The sequence below is a fragment of the Bidens hawaiensis genome, unplaced genomic scaffold (assembly GCF_021521415.1).
Source record: "Bidens hawaiensis isolate Kalapana, Puna unplaced genomic scaffold, B.hawaiensis_p1.1 tig00048386_1, whole genome shotgun sequence".
In the NCBI taxonomy this organism is placed as follows: domain Eukaryota; kingdom Viridiplantae; phylum Streptophyta; class Magnoliopsida; order Asterales; family Asteraceae; genus Bidens; species Bidens hawaiensis.
Window position 1 is genome coordinate 40,248 of NW_027498671.1, and position 6,389 is coordinate 46,636.

Here is a 6,389-nt window from a genome sequence, read left to right on the forward strand (position 1 = left end):
AAATATAAAACTTCCTAGCAATCTATATTTAGAATCACCACCCTTAATAAATAAAAATAAAGCTCTATCTTGGTGTTAAAGTTACGTGCAGATTAAGTAATCGACCAACAACAACACAACACAAGTCTCAAAAGTTGCAACACTTGTTCTATATTCAGTTAATAAGTTAAGAGAATACATCATCAGACTTACACACTCCCACATAAACCCTCGTATATATCTAGAGTAGAGTAGATTTGGTGAGTGAACAATTATGAAAGCCGGGGGGTTTATAAGTTTGGTGTGGTTCTTGTGCATGTTGGGATGGTGTTTGGGTAGATTTGTGGTGGAGAAGAACAGTTTGAGGGTTTCATCGCCTGATAATCTGAAAGGTGTGTATGAATGTGCGATTGGTGTTCCTCAGTATGGAGGAACTCCAATCAAAAGGCGTGTGAGACCTTCGATTCCTCCTTCAAATTGAAATCGGACCCTGCTGGTGCTCTTCCGCTCTTCGTTCTTCTTGATCGTGACGGTAATAATTTTACAACCATGCTTTTCGTTTTTAAGTAACCTGAAATTGCTCTGATTGGTTGTTTCCTAGTAATTAGTTTAGTCATCTATGTTTAATTAATTGATTGCCCATGTGGGCGTCTTCCTTTTTGGGTCGGTCTGCTCTAATCGAAGTTCCACATCTTACTGACATTACCCCTCATCTTTTTGGGGAAAAAAATGCATATCCGAACACCCTTTTTAGAAAACTTATTATGTTCATTATAGTAAAGTTTCTTCCTTTGATTCATTTCCACAATTTCTTGTATAACAATTAATAATCTTTAATTGGTTTTTTTATTGAAACTAATAATATTATGACATGGCAGAATGTTTCTTCACACTAAAAGCATGGAACGCACAAAAAGCCGGTGCAGCAGCCATTCTGGTTGTAGACAACAGACCCGAGCCGTTAATAACCATGGACATGCCTGAAGAAGAAAATGCGCACGCAGATTACGTACAAAACATAACCATCCCGTCTGCTCTCATCACCATGTCACTCGGGAACTCAATAAAGAAAGCGTTAACCAAGGGTGATATGGTCAATGTCAAACTAGACTGGACCGAATCACTCCCGCACCCCGATGAGTGTGTGGAATACGAGTTTTGGACCAACAGTAACGACGAGTGCGGGACCAAATGCGACAGTCAAATAAATTTTGTCAAAGATTTTAAAGGCGCTGCTCAAACACTTGAGAAAAAAGGGTACGCGCAGTTTACACCGCATTATATTACGTGGTATTGTCCAGAGGTGTTCACGTTTAGTAAACAGTGTAAATCGCAATGTATTAATCATGGGAGGTATTGTGCTCCGGATCCTGAGCAAGATTTTAATAAAGGATATAATGGGAAAGATGTGGTGGTACAAAATTTAAGGCAATCATGTTTTCATAAAGTGGCGAATGAGAGTGGGAAGCCGTGGCTTTGGTGGGATTATGTGACGGATTTTCATATTAGGTGTCCGATGAAAGATAATAAGTACAATAAGGAGTGTGTGGATGAAGTTATCAAGTCTCTTGGTGAGTTTGTTGAGCATAATAATATTTAAAAAATTATAAGTTATAAGCGGATTGATGATGTTTTATAATTCTCAGGTGTTGATTTGAAGAAAATTGATGAGTGTATTGGTGATACGGAAGCTGATGTTGATAACGCGGTTCTTAAGGCTGAGCAAGAATCACAGGTACTTATTGACAGTTGATTATAACAAGTTTTAGTGCAATTTGGGCATGTTGAAAGGCAGTACGTGTACGTTGAGATCGGTTTTGTAATTTTGCAGGTAGGGAAAGGTTCGCGTGGGGATGTGACGATACTGCCAACCCTTGTGATAAATAACAGACAATATAGAGGTAGTTAATGTTGTTAGGAAGCAAAAGTATTATTGTATGCGTGTAGGGGCGCTGGTTGTGTCGGGTCGTTGGGTTGAATTGATGAACCCGAACAAGACCCATGCATTAGTTCGTGTAAAAAACGTCAACCCTAATTTTAACACACCTAAAATTGTGTGACTTGAACACGATTCTTGTAACTCATTAAACTCGAAGACACTGGTTGACGGGTTGTAATAAATGGGTGGGTTAAATGGGATGATAGATCAACATGTTCTATTATAAAATGGGTCTAACAGGGCAACCCAGATGCGGCCCGTTTAATTTAAATGGGTTAAACATATCAATCTGATGTTGCTTATAAAATCTATTCTGATTGTTTCAGGTAAGCTTGCAAAACAAGCTGTTTTGAAGGCTATTTGCTCAGGATTTGAAGAGACTACTGAGCCAGCCATATGTTTAAGTGATGGTTTGTATAACTTCTTCTTTGTCAATTATCACACGTTAAATTAATCTCTGCTTTTAACTAAATATCTAGTGAAATTTATATGTAAAGGAACATACTTATAACATCAGTGTTTAATGGTCTATGTTATAAGCTCATAATCAAATAAGGGGCCCGGGTTTAATCTATAACCCTTAAAGAAGGTAATCGGGTCCCTAATCTATACATAAACATTCAATATATATCCCCTAAAAGTGGTATTGTTTTATGTTGTTTACAGAAATAGAAACAAATGAGTGTCTAGACATGAATGGCGGGTGCTGGATCGACAAAACTGCCAATATTACCGCATGCAGGGTACTTTACATAGCTCAATTTTATAGTTTTTATTTTAGTATCTAATATTAACATATTTTATCTGACGGGCATCTAATCTTGATCTGTATAGGATACATTCCGAGGGAGAGTTTGTGAATGTCCTATTGTGCAGGGTGTAAAGTTTGTTGGTGACGGTTACAAACACTGTGAAGGTATCTTATATTCTTATCTTTAGTTATTAATATCATGCATTTTGAAAGTAATTATGTGATAATCAAAATCAGGTTATGAGTAAACGGATATTAGAAAATAATGCTTGGATGTAAACATATTCGTTTGTTGCATTTTTATATTTTTGCAGCTTCTGGAGCACTGCGTTGTGAAGTTAACAATGGAGGCTGTTGGAAAGACACCAAACTTGGCAGGACGTACTCTGCTTGCATTGTTAGTGTTCTCTCTTTACATCTATAGTTTATAGTTTATATACATATATACACACATACCAGTGGTATGCATTATACATACAGATTTATGCATGTATATCATATTGCAGGATGAGCATACAAAAGGGTGCAAGTGTCCACCAGGGTTCAAGGGAGATGGCGTTAACCATTGTGAAGGTCTACTTTCACTCCCAGTTAAATAACTGTTTTATGAAATTAAGGTTGCTGTCTGAATTAATATGATTTTATTACTAAATTCAGATATTAATGAATGCAAAGAGAAGACCGTGTGTCAGTGTCCAGAGTGCAAATGCAAGAATACGTGGGGTAGTTACGAATGTAGCTGCAGTGGTAATTTGCTCTACATGAGAGAACATGACAGTGCCCTGCTTGCGGTGCGCGCATATAATGTATATATGTGTGAACCCTCGGGTGGGCAAAAGTAAAATTGCACTAATTTTGACGTTATTTTACTAATTTTGTGAAAATAACGTTAAAAGTGATGGAAGGTTAATCAGGCATCATGTGGTGGCGTTGATAGCCGAAAGACAAGGGTACATGCACCAATCAGCCGGCGTCCCGATGATTGAGTGCTATGTGCCTTATGTAATATGTCCAAGGCTTGATGCAAAACTACTATCAAGCCGGGGGTCTCACCGGAAGCAGCCTCTCTATCCCCATGGGGTAGAGGTAAGGCTGTCTACATCTTACCCTCCTCAGACCCTACCATAGCTTTGCTATTGGTGGGATATACTGAGTACGATGATGATGATGAGAGAACATGACACTTGTATAAGTGAGTCCTCTCACTCTCTCTCTCTCTCTCTCTCTCTCTCTCTATCTATGTATACGCATACGCATATACATACATCTACTACTATAAGAAAATCTAGCATAAACAGATGATAATAATTTAACAAAAACATATAGACAACACTAACAAATTCAAAACCATTCAATAAACCCTCCCTTAACTTTGTATCTATTCTTGTATACGGGTTGTCTTTTTGTATTTAGTTTTATTAAGAGTTAACGGGTAAAATTGTCTTTTACACACATGCCACTTATGTGTTATACTAAATAAGTAACTGAAACTACAACTTTAGTTTTGTTGTTATTGCAATTAATAATGAAATTCCTTTAGAATATCAAATTATATAAACAGTCAGTTCCGATTTAACTAAATTATCAAAATCATTTTTATTTTATATGATTTCGTAATTGCTCTATTTTGTAAATTTTTATTAAACCAAATCTGTATGATACTAAACCGGTGTCTGTGTTAGCGTGTTGTATTTCCCGTCGCATCATGTGAGCACCCTTCTAGTACACCACACGCACCCACAAACAAACACATATATGTGTAATTAATTATTACACTACAACAAAATGAACTAATAATTACATTACTTTAAAAGGAAACGTAATAATATAATATCGCACACATGTATATGTGTTGCGTATAGGGTTAGGTTCTCTTCAGAGCTCCTAACAACCAATCATTTTATTTATTTAATACATGTATTTAATAATATTTGAGTGTAATAATCTAGTTTTGTATATGTGTAAATGTGTAATCATAAAATTACATATTATAAATGACAAAAACTACCCTAAAAATATCACTAAATTAAATATATAAAGTAAATAAATAAAATGATTGTTTCACACACACAAACACGTGATGCATCATGTATGATGTTGGTTTTGATAAAAATAGGTAAAGATGGTAAATCAGAAGTGAGTTGGGGTTCGTATGGGTGATTATTCTCGGTTTGATGGTTTCTGGGGTAGCAGGATATGCTTTCTATAAGTACCGGGTCCGGGTAAGGAACCGTCCCTACAATCTTGGAAAACCACATAAGGTATGTCAATGTTGTTTTTATTTTAATGGTTAATGATGTGCAGACATACATGGATTTGGAGATCCGGGCTATCATGGCGCAGTATATGCCGTTGGACAACCAAGCTGAAATTGAAGTTCACGGTGGGACTCGGGGTAACATGTAATAGATACAAAGTTGGGGGAGGCTTTTGAATTTGTTAGCGTTGTCTATATGTTTTTGTTAAATTATCATCTGTTTATGCTAGATTTTCTTTCTTTTTTTCAAGTTGGCAGATAGTTATTAACAAGGAGTTAAGTAGTTGGTTTGGTGAAACACATGTAAAATAAAATGTGGATCTAGTCCATTTTATTTTATTTATATTTGTTAAGACTTAATTGCTGTTTTGACCCTGTGGTTCCGTGATGGTTTTTTTCTTTCTTTTTTTTTTTCTGAGATATCACCCCTGTGATGAATACATTTTTGCAATTGGTTTTACCGTCAAGTGCCCGTTAAATGGAAGGGCAAATCTTTTCAAGCTTAATAATAATAATAATAATAATAATAATAATAAATTCATTCAACATTCAGCATGTTACAATTTTCCCTTTTATCTCAAAACTGAAAACCCAAAAACCCTAAAGTCATTATCTCAAGAACCAAAATATCTTCACATCACAGTATGCTAACATTTTTTTTAACACTATAATGGCCCCAAATTAAAACCACAGTAGCCGAACATTTGATCGGAAGATTGATGGTCTTGTCAAGTCAGAGTCATCACCTAGCCGGAAGAAGCAATTTCGATTTGATCGGAAGATTGATGGTTTTGTATTTGGAGCACAAAAAAGAAAACTGACGGGCCCTGACCCAAAAGAGAGGCTAACTCCGTCGACATAGAACGGAGAATGACGCCGGCAAGGGAAGATGAGTACCTAATTTGATGGCCGGCGAGACAAATTGTACAAGGTTTGTTTGCTCTGGATAATATGTCTTGGGAGTAGGCAAATCGAGAACACGTGTGTGGCTATTAACTTATCTTGAACAAAGCTTAGAATAAGTGTGTGGCTGTAAGTTGATTATTTCATGAACAGTAAATATTGTGAGTAATCGGAAAAATGGTTTTTAATATATATATAATTAATAGAACATGGTACATATACCGTATGTGTAGTTTTAGAGAGAGAAAAAAGGGTAGAGAGAGACAGAGTGGAATTGCGGAGTTAATTGATTGGATCATGCTATTCATACACCCCTTTTAAAAACTCATACACCTTTTATATGATCGTATAGCTCTTATACGATCGTATGGAATAAAAAAACAACAAAAGTACACCTGCACGCGCAGTGTACGAAGTTTGACTGGGATCGTATAACTCCCATACGATCGTATGGAAACAAAAACAAAAATTGAATGACTTAACCGTGCATGTTAAAACCAAACATGATATACATGGATAAGAATTATGCATGATATATGATATAATATTCTGTACGTACT

The 6,389-nt window shown here is 36.1% G+C and overlaps 1 pseudogene across 1 annotated transcript; it reads left to right on the forward strand.

Annotated features, from left to right (window-relative positions):
* The first annotated feature begins 253 nt into the window (after nucleotides 1-253).
* Nucleotides 254-5,094, forward strand: LOC143597507 (vacuolar-sorting receptor 1-like; annotated as a pseudogene). Its single transcript, XR_013146924.1, has 13 exons — nucleotides 254-511; nucleotides 858-1,550; nucleotides 1,626-1,714; nucleotides 1,811-1,880; nucleotides 2,245-2,328; nucleotides 2,585-2,661; nucleotides 2,753-2,834; nucleotides 2,984-3,066; nucleotides 3,176-3,242; nucleotides 3,327-3,430; nucleotides 3,837-3,861; nucleotides 4,786-4,891; nucleotides 4,974-5,094. The product of XR_013146924.1 is annotated as a vacuolar-sorting receptor 1-like (transcript).
* The last annotated feature ends 1,295 nt before the right edge of the window (nucleotides 5,095-6,389 follow it).